Source organism: Pseudophryne corroboree, chromosome 7 (assembly GCF_028390025.1).
Source record: "Pseudophryne corroboree isolate aPseCor3 chromosome 7, aPseCor3.hap2, whole genome shotgun sequence".
Taxonomy (NCBI): domain Eukaryota; kingdom Metazoa; phylum Chordata; class Amphibia; order Anura; family Myobatrachidae; genus Pseudophryne; species Pseudophryne corroboree.
In genome coordinates, this window is record NC_086450.1 from 54367985 (window position 1) to 54381758 (window position 13774).

The window sequence follows — 13774 nt, forward strand, 5'->3', positions numbered from 1 at the left end:
CTTCCACCAAGCAATTGACTGTCCAACAGTCCTTTGCGAGGAAGATGAAATATCACAGCAGTCATCCTGCTGCAAAGCGGATAACTGAGGCCTTGGCATCCTGGGCGGTGAGAAACGTGGTTCCGGTATCCATCATTACTGCAGAGGCAACTAGAGACTTGTTGGAGGTACTGTGTCCCCGGTACCAAATACCATCTAGGTTCCATTTCTCTAGGCAGGCGATACCGAAAATGTACACAAACCTCAGAAAAAGACTCACCAGTGTCCTAAAAAATGCAGTTGTACCCAATGTCCACTTAACCACGGACATGTGGACAAGTGGAGCAGGGAAGGCTCAGGACTATATGACTGTGACAGCCCACTGGGTAGATGTATGGACTCCCGCCGCAAGAACAGCAGCGGCGGCACCAGTAGCAGCATCTCGCAAACGCCAACTCTTTCCTAGGCAGGCTACGCTTTGTATCACCGCTTTCCAGAATACGCACACAGCTAAATACCTCTTACGGCAACTGAGGAAGATCATCGCAGAATGGTTTACCCCAATTGGACTCTCCTGTGGATTTGTGGCATCGGACAACGCCAGCAATATTGTGTGTGCATTAAATATGGGCAAATTCCAGCACGTCCCATGTTTTGCACATACCTTGAATTTGGTGGTGCAGAATTATTTAAAAAACGAGAGGGGCGTGCAAGAGATGCTGTCGGTGGCCAGAAGAATTGCGGGACACTTTCGGCGTACAGGCACCACGTACAGAAGACTGGAGCACCACCAAAAACGCCTGAACCTGCCCTGCCATCATCTGAAGCAAGAAGTGGTAACGAGGTGGAATTCAACCCTCTATATGCTTCAGTGGTTGGAGGAGCAGCAAAAGGCCATTCAAGCCTATACAACTGAGCACGATATAGGAGGTGGAATGCACCTGTCTCAAGCGCAGTGGAGAATGATTTAATTTGTGCAAGGTTCTGCAACCTTTTGAACTTGCCACACGTGAAGTCAGTTCAGACACTGCCAGCCTGAGTCAGGTCATTCCCCTCATCAGGCTTTTGCAGAAGAAGCTGGAGACATTGAAGGAGGAGCTAACACAGAGCGATTCCGCTAGGCATGTGGGACTTGTGGATGGAGCCCTTAATTCGCTTAAAAAGGATTCACGGGTGGTCAATCTGTTGAAATCAGAGCACTACATTTTGGCCACCGTGCTCGATCCTAGATTTAAAACCTACCTTGGATCTCTCTTTCCGGCAGACACAAGTCTGCTGGGGTTCAAAGAACTGCTGGTGACAAAATTGTCAAGTCAAGCGGAACGCGACCTGTCAACATCTCCTCCTTCACATTCTCCCGCAACTGGGGGTGCGAGGAAAAGGCTCAGAATTCCGAGCCCACCCGCTGGCGGTGATGCAGGGCAGTCTGGAGCGACTGCTGATGCGGACATCTGGTCCGGACTGAAGGACCTGACAACGATTACGGACATGTCGTCTACTGTCACTGCATATGATTCTCTCCCCATTGAAAGAATGGTGGAGGATTATATGAGTGACCGCATCCAAGTAGGCACGTCAGACAGTCCGTACTTATACTGGCAGGAAAAAGAGGCAATTTGGAGGCCCTTGCACAAACTGGCTTTATTCTACCTAAGTTGCCCTCCCACAAGTGTGTACTCCGAAAGAGTGTTTAGTGCCGCCGCTCACCTTGTCAGCAATCGGCGTACGAGGTTACATCCAGAAAATGTGGAGAAGATGATGTTCATTAAAATGAATTATAATCAATTCCTCCGTGGAGACATTGACCAGCAGCAATTGCCTCCACAAAGTAGTACACAGGGAGCTGAGATGGTGGATTCCAGTGGGGACGAATTGATAATCTGTGAGGAGGAGGATGTACACGGTGATATATCGGAGGATGATGATGAGGTGGACATCTTGCCTCTGTAGAGCCAGTTTGTGCAAGGAGAGATTAATTGCTTTTTTGGTGGGGGTCCAAACCAACCCGTCATTTCAGTCACAGTCGTGTGGCAGACCCTGTCACTGAAATGATGGGTTGGTTAAAGTGTGCATGTCCTGTTTATACAACATAAGGGTGGGTGGGAGGGCCCAAGGACAATTCCATCTTGCACCTCTTTTTTCTTTCATTTTTCTTTGCGTCATGTGCTGTTTGGGGAGTATTTTTTTGAAGGGCCATCCTGCGTGACACTGCAGTGCCACTCCTAGATGGGCCAGGTGTTTGTGTTGGCCACTTGGGTCGTTGAGCTTAGTCACACAACTACCTCATTGCGCCTCTTTTTTTCTTTGCGTCATGTGCTGTTTGGGGAGTGTTTTTTGGAAGGGCCATCCTGCGTGACACTGCAGTGCCACTCCTAGATGGGCCAGGTGTTTGTGTCGGCCACTTGGGTCGTTGAGCTTAGTCACACAGCTACCTCATTGCGCCTCTTTTTTTCTTTGCGTCATGTGCTGTTTGGGGAGTGTTTTTTGGAAGGGCCATCCTGCGTGACACTGCAGTGCCACTCCTAGATGGGCCAGGTGTTTGTGTCGGCCACTTGGGTTGCTTAGCTTAGTCATCCAGTGACCTCGGTGCAAATTTTAGGACTAAAAATAATATTGTGAGGTGTGAGGTGTTCAGAATAGACTGAAAATGAGTGGAAATTATGGTTTTTGAGGTTAATAATACTTTGGGATCAAAATGACCCCCAAATTCTATGATTTAAGCTGTTTTTTAGGGTTTTTTGAAAAAAAACACCCGAATCCAAAACACACCCGAATCCGACAAAAAAAATTTGGTGAGGTTTTGCCAAAACGCGTTCGAACCCAAAACACGGCCGCGGAACCGAACCCAAAACCAAAACACAAAACCCGAAAAATTTCAAGTGCACATCTCTAGCGGCCATTAGCCACCTCTCATGCTGTCACATAGGGGCCCTCAGCTGGTGTAGTCTCCTCCCTCACACTGTGCCCAGGAACTCAGGCGCTCTGCTCTCAGGCTAGTACGCTGGTCACCAAGAGCATACGCCAGATAAGAGACGTTACTGTATGCCAGAGGCTCCCACACGTGGTCCTCAAGGCACCATAATGGTCCAGGTGTTAAGTATCTCTATGCTTGGCCACAGGGGACTTAATTAGTACCTCAGTCAATTTGATTTACCCATCCGTGCTGAGCCATGGATCAAATCTGGCATATGCTCTGTATAATATAACACAGTGGCGGATCTAGACTTAACTTTTAGGGGGGGGCGGTTTAAGAATTATGACTCCTCCCCCTAATCATAGCCCCTCCCACTTAGTAATGCCCTTCCCGTTCACTTTTAAATTTCCTTTTGTTGCCATTACTAATAAAATGTTGCCAGTTAGTGGAGAGAACCCTGCGCACTGGTGATACAGACTGGCGAATCGCCATTCCTTCCATCAGAGGTGGTAGAGGCTAAGACAGTAGGGCAATTTAAACATGCATGGGATAGACATAAGGATATTCTTACAAAGAAATAAGGATCAGATAAGGTTAGAGATAAAAAATAATGTAAAAAAAAAAAAAAGGGGCAGACTAGATGGGCCAAGTGGTTCTTATCTGCTGACAAATTCTGTTTCTACAGCACACAGAATGAGCCGAAATTCACATTATAGCACACTGTATGAGCTGAAATTCACATTGTAGCACACAGTATGATCCAAAATTCACATTATAGCACACTGTATGAGCCGAAATTCACATTATAGCACACAGAATGAGCCAAAATTCACGTTATAGCACGCAGAATGAGCCAAAATTCACATTATAGCACACTGAATGAGCCGAAATTCACATTATAGCACACTGTATGAGCCGAAATTCACATCATAGCACGCAGAATGAGCCGAAATGCACATCATAGCACGCAGAATGAGCCGAAATGCACATTATAGCACGCAGAATGAGCCGATATTCACATTATAGCACGCAGAATGAGCCGAAATGCACATCATAGCACGCAGAATGAGCCGAAATGCACATTATAGCATGCAGAATGAGCCGATATTCACATTATAGCACGCAGAATGTGCCGAAATGCACATTATAGCACGCAGAATGAGCCGATATTCACATTATAGCACGCAGAATGAGCTGAAATGCACATTATAGCACGCAGAATGAGCCGATATTCACATTACAGCACACTGAATGAGCCAAAATAATGCAGGGACATATATACTTTAGTTAGGAGAAGAGGGGGGAGACATGCAACACAGAGGGGGCACACACACACACACACTTACTTTAGTTTGGAGGGTACACTGACAGTGAGTGACACCTGCTGCAGCCAGCAGCATGAGGAGTCGGATGGAGGAAGGGTGCCGCCGCGGCATTGGGAACGAGGTGGAGAGCGGGCAGCGCGGCGGGGAACGGAGAGAGAGAGAGAGCGTCCTGACGGGCGTACAGGAAGGAGGGGGCGTGGTCAGAACAGAGGACGCTCAGCCGCTGTATACGCGTCAGGACGCTCTCTCTCTCTCCCCTTCCCCCGCCGCGCTTCACTGCTCTCCACCTCGTTCCCAACAGCGCAGCGGGACCCGGCCTCCATCCCGGTGGCGGTATGTTTAGGGGGGGCGTTCGCCCTAATCGCCCCCCGCTAAATCCGCCACTGATATTACATCACAGCCCTGGCCACCATAAGTCTGCAATACTGCAGTGATGTGTCTGAATAGCCAGAGCCTCCAGGGCTGACCAGTGCCGCCATTTTTTTGTGGGTTCCTCCATTCCTCTTATATCCCCAGCTGAAGACTGAGAGTGAAGGGCAATGGGCAATTTCTGATCTTATAATAGGCCTTTCCTCTCATCCCCCCAGCCGCTGCCATGTCCTTCTTTAGCCAGCCCTGTTTCACACGCACCCATCTCTCCCGGGCACCTCAGTAAAGTGTATTACCCCGGCAGCACAGTTTTCCCACAGCCACTGGGTTTTCCTATTCAATTGAAGGAGCGAAAATGAGATGCTGTGATTTTCATACAAATCACTGCATCTTTTTCCTCGTACTCGCAGAGCAAGATCGTTAATTTTAGGAAAAAACATCGCACTTGCTCTGGTGCCCCTGAGGCAGCCGCCCTAATGGATAATTAAACAATTGGAAATTTCTAGTTACCGTAGTCATGTTCCGCTGTCTTCTTCCTCCAGCCTGTCAGGATCTGGTCTTCTGCAGCAGCGTGTGTATGTGTGTAAGTACGTGCGAGCATGTGTGACCCCCCCCCTACCCTCCGTCCCTACCCTCCGTGTGTCCAGAGGTGGCAGCAGGGAGAACTACATCTCCCAGCAGTCATCTCCCATCCCAGAAGCCACGACCCAGTGGGAAGATGGAGGGAAGATGACTGGGAGCCATGGAGACCACCAGACTGGTATCAGACCCTTTCTCATACGTCCTAGAGGATGCTGGGGACTCCAAAAGTACCATGGGGTATAGACGGATCCGCAGGAGCCTGGGCACACTATAAAGACTTAAACTGGGTGTGAACTGGCTCCTCCCTCTATGCCCCTCCTCCAGACCTCAGTTAGACTTTGTGCCCAGGAGTGACTGGATGCACACTAGGGGAGCTCTCCTGAGTTTCTCTGAAAGACTTTAAAATAAGATTTTACTCTCCGGTAAATCTATTTCTCGTAGTCCGTAGTGGATGCTGGGGACTCCGTAAGGACCATGGGGTTTAGCGGCTCCGCAGGAGACTGGGCACAACTAAAGAAAGCTTTAGGACTACCTGGTGTGCACTGGCTCCTCCCACTAAGACCCTCCTCCAGACCTCAGTTAGGATACTGTGCCCGGAAGAGCTGACACAATAAGGAAGGATTTTGAATCCCGGGTAAGACTCATACCAGCCACACCAATCACACCGTATAACTCGTGATACTATACCCAGTTAACAGTATGAAATATAACTGAGCCTCTCAACAGATGGCTCAACAATAACCCTTTAGTTAGGCAATAACTATATACAAGTGCAGACAAGTGCAGACAATCCCAAGTGCAGACAATCCGCACTTGGGATGGGCGCCCAGCATCCACTACGGACTACGAGAAATAGATTTACCGGTGAGTAAAATCTTATTTTCTCTGACGTCCTAGTGGATGCTGGGAACTCCGTAAGGACCATGGGGATTATACCAAAGCTCCCAAACAGGCGGGAGAGTGCGGATGACTCTGCAGCACCGAATGAGAGAACTCAAGGTCCTCCTCAGCCAGGGTATCAAATTTGTAGAATTTAGCAAACGTGTTTGCCCCTGACCAAGTTGCAGCTCGGCAAAGTTGTAAAGCCGAGACCCCTCGGGCAGCCGCCCAAGATGAGCCCACCTTCCTCGTGGAATGGGCTTTCACTGATTTAGGATGCGGCAATCCAGCCGCAGAATGCGCCAGCTGAATTGTGTTACAAATCCAGCGAGCAATAGTCTGCTTAGAAGCAGAAGCACCTATTTTGTTGGGTGCATACAGGATAAAAAGCGAGTCAGTTTTCCTGACTCCAGCCGTCCTGGAAACATAAATTTTCAAGGCCCTGACTACGTCCAGTAACTTGGAATCCTCCAAGTCCCTAGTAGCCGCAGGCACTACAATAGGTTGGTTCAAGTGAAAAGCTGATACCACCTTAGGGAGAAACTGGGGACGAGTCCTCAATTCTGCCCTATCCATATGGAAAATCAGATAAGGGCTTTTACATGACAAAGCCGCCAATTCTGACACACGCCTGGCCGAAGCCAAGGCCAATAACATGACCACTTTCCACGTGAGATATTTCAGATCCACAGTCTTAAGTGGCTCAAACCAATGTGATTTTAGGAAACTCAACACCACGTTGAGATCCCCAGGTGCCACAGGAGGCACAAAAGGGGGCTGAATATGTAGCACTCCCTTTACAAATGTCTGAACTTCAGGCAGTGAAGCCAGTTCTTTCTGTAAGAAAATCGACAGAGCCGAAATCTGGACCTTAATGGAACCCAATTTTAGGCCCATAGTCACTCCCGACTGCAGGAAGTGCAGAAAACGACCCAGCTGAAATTCCTCTGTTGGGGCCTTCCTGGCCTCACACCACGCAACATATTTTCGCCAAATACGGTGATAATGGTTTGCGGTTACATCTTTCCAGGCTTTTATCAGCGTAGGAATTACTTCTTCCGGAATGCCCTTTTCCTTTAGGATCCGGAATTCAACCGCCATGCCGTCAAACGCAGCCGCGGTAAGTCTTGGAACAGACAGGGCCCCTGCTGTAGCAGATCCTGTCTGAGCGGTAGAGGCCATGGGTCCTCTGATATCATTTCTTGAAGTTCTGGATACCAAGCTCTTCTTGGCCAATCCGGAACCACGAGTATCGTTCTAACTCCTCGCCTTCTTATTATTCTCAGTACCTTTGGTATGAGAGGCAGAGGAGGGAACACATAAACCGACTGGTACACCCACGGTGTCACTAGAGCGTCCACAGCTATTGCCTGAGGGTCCCTTGACCTCGCGCAATATCACTTTAGCTTTTTGTTGAGGCGGGACGCCATCATGTCCACCTGTGGCCTTTCCCAACGGTTTACCAACAGTTGGAAGACTTCTGGATGAAGTCCCCACTCTCCCGGGTGTAGGTCGTGTCTGCTGAGGAAGTCTGCTTCCCAGTTGTCCACTCCCGGAATGAACACTGCTGACAGTGCTAAGACGTGATTTTCCGCCCATCGGAGAATCCTTGTGGCTTCTGCCATCGCCATCCTGCTTCTTGTGCCGCCCTGTCGGTTTACATGGGCGACTGCCGTGATGTTGTCTGATTGGATCAGTATCGGCTGGTTTTGAAGCAGGGGCCTTGCCTGACTTAGGGCATTGTAAATGGCCCTCAGTTCCAGAATATTTATGTGTAGGGACGACTTCTGACTTGACCAAAGTCCATGGAAATTTCTTCCCTGTGTGACTGCCCCCCAGCCTCGAAGGCTGGCATCCGTGGTCACCAGGACCCAGTCCTGTATGCCGAATCTGCGGCCCTCTAGAAGATGAGCACTCTGCAGCCACCACAGCAGAGACACCCTGGTCCTTGGAGTCAGGGTTATCAGCCGATGCATCTGAAGATGCGATCCCGACCACTTGTCCAAGAGGTCCCACTGAAAGGTTCTTGCATGGAACCTGCCGAATGGGATTGCTTCGTATGAAGCTACCATTTTTCCCAGGACTCGTGTGCAGTGATACACCGATACCTGTTTTGGTTTCAGGAGGTCTCTGACTAGAGATGACAGCTCCTTGGCTTTCTCCTGCGGGAGAAACACTTTTTTCTGTTCTGTGTCCAGAACCATCCCCAGGAACAGTAGGCGTGTGGAAGGAACAAGCTGTGACTTTGGAATGTTTAGAATCCATCCGTGCTGTTGTAGCACTTCCCGAGATAGTGCTACTCCGACCAACAACTGCTCCTTGGACCTCGCCTTTATAAAGAGATCGTCCAAGTACGGGATAATTAAAACTCCCTTTTTTTTTTTGAAGGAGTTTCATCATTTCTGCCATTACCTTGGTAAACACCCTCGGTGCCGTGGACAGTCCAAACGGCAGTGTCTGGAATTGGTAATGGCAATCCTGTACCACAAATCTGAGGTACTCCTGGTGAGGATGGTAAATGGGGACATGCAGGTAAGCATCCTTGATGTCCAGGGATACCATGTAATCCCCCTCGTCCAGGCTTGCAATAACCGCCCTGAGCGATTCCATCTTGAACTTGAATTTTTTATGTATGTGTTCAAGGATTTCAAATTTAAAATGGGTCTCACCGAACCGTCCGGTTTCGGTACCACAAACAGTGTGGAATAGTAACCCCCTCCTTGTTGAAGTAGGGGCACCTTGACTATCACCTGCTGAGAATACAGCTTGTGAATTGCCTCTAGCACAGCCTCCCTGCCCGAGGGAGTTGTCGGCAAGGCAGATTTGAGGAAACGGCGGGGGGGAGACGCCTCGAATTCCAGCTTGTACCCCTGAGATACTACTTGAAGGAAACAGGGATCCACCTGTGAGCGAGCCCACTGATTGCTGAATTTTTTTATTTTTTTTTGAGGCGGCCCCCCACCGTACCTGGCTACGCCTGTGGAGCCCCCGCGTCATGCGGTGGACTCAGAGGAAGCGGGGGAAGAATTTTGATTCTGGGAACTGGCTGACTGGTGCAGCTTTTTCCCTCTTCCCTTGTCTCTGTGCAGAAAGGAAGCGCCTTTGACCCGCTTGCTTTTCTGAAGCAGAAAGGACTGTACCTGATAATACAGTGCTTTCTTAGGCTGTGAGGAAACCTGAGGTAAAAAAATTTCTTCCCAGAAGTTGCTGTGGATACGAGGTCCCAGAGACCATCCCCAAACAATTCCTCATCCTTATAAGGCAGAATCTCTATGCGCCTTTTAAAATCAGAATCACCTGTCCAGTGTCGGGTCTCTAATACCCTCCTGACAGAATGGACATTACATTAATTCTGGATGCCAGCCGGCAAAATATCCCTCTGTGCATCCCTCATATATAAGACGACGTCTTTAATATGCTCTTATGTTAGCAAACTAGTATCCCTGTTTGACAGGGTCACAGACCACGCTGCAGCAGCCCTATCTGCAGGTCTCAGTCTAGTACCTGAGTGTGTAAATACAGACTTCAGGATAGCCTCCTGCTTTTTATCAACAGGTGCCTTCAAAGTGGCCGTATCCTAAGACGGCAGTGCCACCTTTTTTGACAAACGTGTGAGCGCCTTATCCACCCTAGGGGATATCTCCCAGCGTAACTTATCCTCTGGCGGGAAAGGGTACGCCATCAGTAACTTTTTAGAAATTACCAGTTTCTTATCGGGGGAACCCACGCTTTTTCACACACTTCATTCACTCATCTGATGGGGGAACAAAACACTACCTGCTTTTTCTCCCCAAACATAAAACCCTTTTTTTTTTTTAGTGGTACTTGGGTTAATGTCAGAAATGTGTAACACATTTTTTATTGCCGGGATCAAGTCACGGATGTTCCTAGTGGATTGTGTATATGTCTCAACCTCGTCGACACTGGAGTCAGACTCCGTGTCGACATCTGTTTTTGAGCCCCTGATGGCCTTTGAGACGCCTGGGCAGGCGCGGGCTGAAAAGCCGGCTGTCCCATAGCTGTTACGTCATCCAGCCTTTTATGTAAGGAGTTGACACTGTCGGTTAATACCTTCCACCTATCCATCCACTCTGGTGTCGGCCCCACAGGGGGCGACATCACATTTATCGGCATCTGCTCCGTCACCACATAAGTCTCCTCATCAAACATGTCGACACAGCCGTACAGACACACCGCACACACACAGGGAATGCTCTGACTGAGGACAGGACCCCACAAAGCCCTTTGGGGAGACAGAGAGAGAGTATGCCAGCACACACCAGAGCGCTATATAATGTGGGGATTAACACCATAACTGAGTGAATTTTCCCCAATAGCTGCTTGTATATACAATATTGCGCCTAAATTTAGTGCCCCCCCCTCTCTTTTTAACCCTTTGAGCCTGAAAACTACAGGGGAGAGCCTGGGAGCTGTCTTCCAGCTGCACTGTGAAGAGAAAATGGCGCCAGTGTGCTGAGGGAGATAGCTCCGCCCCTTTTTTGCGGACTTTTCTCCCGCTTTTTTATGGATTCTGGCAGGGGTATTTATCACATATATAGCCTCTGGGCCTATATATTGTGAGTATTTTGCCAGCCAAGGTGTTTATATTGCCCTCAGGGCGCCCCCCCCAGCGCCCTGCACCCATCAGTGACCGGAGTGTGAGGTGTACATGAGGAGCAATGGCGCACAGCTGCAGTGCTGTGCGCTACCTTGGTGAAGACTGAAGTCTTCTGCCGCCGATTTTCCGGACCATCTTCTTGCTTCTGGCTCTGTAAGGGGGACGGCGGCGCGGCTCCGGGAACGTACACCAAGGACGGGTCCTGCGGTCGATCCCTCTGGAGCTAATGGTGTCCAGTAGCCTAAGAAGCCCAAGCTAGCTGCAAGCAGGTAGGTTCGCTTCTTCTCCCCTTAGTCCCTCGATGCAGTGAGCCTGTTGCCAGCAGGTCTCACTGTAAAATAAAAAACCTAAAATATACTTTCTTTCTAGGAGCTCAGGAGAGCCCCTAGTGTGCATCCAGCTCGGCCGGGCACAGAAATCTAACTGAGGTCTGGAGGAGGGTCATAGTGGGAGGAGCCAGTGCACACCAGATAGTACCTAATCTTTCTTTTAGAGTGCCCAGTCTCCTGCGGAGCCCGTCTATTCCCCATGGTCCTTACGGAGTTCCCAGCATCCACTAGGACGTCAGAGAAATTAGGTTTTTTATTTTCAGGGAGACCTGCTGGCTACAGGCTCCCTGCATCGCGGGAGTGAGGGGAGAGAAGCAGGACCTACTTCTGTGAGTTTCAAGGCTCTGCTTCTCGGCTACGGGACTCCATTAGCTCCAGAAAGTTCGATCACTTGGTGCGCCTAGCTGCTTGTTCCCGGAGCCACACCGTCAATCCCCTCACGAAAGCCAGAAGACAGAAGTCGGGTGAGTATTGGAAGAAAAGAAGACTTCAGTGACGGCAGAAGACTTCAGTAACGGAGGTAAGCACAGCGGTAGTGCTGCGCTCCATGCTCCCACACACCGTCTCTGGCAGGGTGCAGGGCGCTGGGGGGGATCGCCCTGGGGGCATGTTACTGACGGTCTATAAGGCTGGCGGGGGTCATATTACGGTGCCTGGGCACAGCATATGTTCACCCCGCCAGCGTGTCGCAGGGGGGGAGAGACAGCGGTAGCGCTGCGCTCCAGGCTCCCGCGCTTTCCATCATCTGCAGGGTGCAGGGCGCTAGGGGGGGGAGTGCTTCGGCGCCCGCCTTGCCAGTGTGCCGCGAACGGGAGGGAGAAGCAGCGGTAGCGCTGCGCTCTCTGCTCCCGCTCCCCATCGGACTCCAGGGTGCAGGACGCTGAGGGGGAGCGCCCTGGGCGGTATGGATTAGAGAATCCCGGGCGGGGGAAAATACCCGGACACCGGGTGTCTTCGCCCCGCCAGGAGACCGCAGCCATAGCTCCCACACACCAACGGTTTCCGTGGATGCAGGACGCAGGAGGGGCGCACTGAGCTGCGTTGGGAACAGAAGTAAGTTACACAGGGGGTTACCCCCTGTATATAGGGTACCCCAGCTAGTTTTTGGGGGTTATATATTTATATATTCATTTAATTGAGCGGGCTTCAGCGCGCCGGGAAGGGGCGGAGCTTAGCCCTCACACAGGAGTCAGCGCCATTTTTCCTCAGGTCCCCACCAGGAGTTACTGTATAGTAAGTAAGGAGGGGGGGCACAGAGTGGTTAATGCTATATGGGTATCATATAGCATTATGTTTAATAATCGACGCTTAATCCTTTGTTCTGATACATAAACTCACTGTTTCCCTGTTTTTTACCCACTATTGGTTAGTCGACTTATGTCGACAGGTGTTAGGGCTTTGTCACAAGCTGCGGTGGAGATAACTGTCGTCTTCGCCGACGCTGGGCGGTACTTGATTCATAAAAATTAAGTATTAGCAGGTTAGTTTTGTGTGTTTGAAAACAAGTAAACGCGCTAAGGGAGACACAGTGGTCGGTGGATGCCCTGTCGGCATCAACGGTAATTTCCGGGGTAGAAAAATTAACAGGCTGTTATTGCCTTGGACCTGTATTGGTATATATATATATATATATATATATATTTCTCTGACGTCCTAGTGGATGCTGGGAACTCCGTAAGGACCATGGGGAATAGCGGCTCCGCAGGAGACTGGGCACAAATAGAAAGCTTTAGTACTACCTGGTGTGCACCGGCTCCTCCCCCCATGACCCTCCTCCAAGCCTCAGTTAGATTTTTGTGCCCGAACGAGAAGGGTGCACACTAGGGGCTCTCCTGAGCTTCTTAGTGAAAGTTTTAGTTTAGGTTTTTTATTTTCAGTGAGACCTGCTGGCAACAGGCTCACTGCATCGAGGGACTAAGGGGAGAAGAAGCGAACTCACCTGCGTGCAGAGTGGATTGGGCTTCTTGGCTACTGGACACCATTAGCTCCAGAGGGACAGCTCACAGGCCCAGTGCCAGATTAATGTCCACATGGGCCTGGAGCTGATATTTATGAAGGGCCTATTGCATGCCGCTGTAGGGGCTGGGACAATTGCTGCGGTGGAATGACTGATGTGGGGGTGTGGCCAGTACTGTGGGCATGGCTATCTCTATGGAGGGCATAGCTGGTACATACCTTCAACCACTTTATAGTGGAGTTATAACAAGAAAAAGGTTTTTTTTTAATGAAAGGGTGAGAACTGTATTCTATGCCTTTTCCTGAGTGCACATGTGCCCCCGGAGTCCGGCGCCCTGCCCCTTTTCACTCCTAGAGTGAACACTAGTTTACATTTATAAAACATAAAGAAAAAAAAATCAGGGTTAACTTACTGCATTTCAGATGTGCATGTGTGAGCTGGTTTGGGTTCTCAGTTATACTTTTTAGTTTAAAGATACAAATAAAATGTAAAATAAAAAATATTTCTGATGATGAAAAAACTACAAAAAGTCTTTACATTTAAAAATATATCTATTTAAAAAAATAAACTGTCATTACCATCCTGAGATAGCGCTAATAAAACAGTTCAGTTGCCAGAGGTAACTTTTATAGGTTTTGTGTATAGTATTATTATTATTATTATTATTAATAGCTAAAACTTTTTTTTTTGTACTACCTTTTATGTCTATGGCAAAAAAACATTAAAATCTCCCCTTTGTACCTTGAAATCGCACTCTCGGAAAATGTTCTTCATTTTCAACATTTGTATGATTAAATATTTAGTATAATACATATAATACAG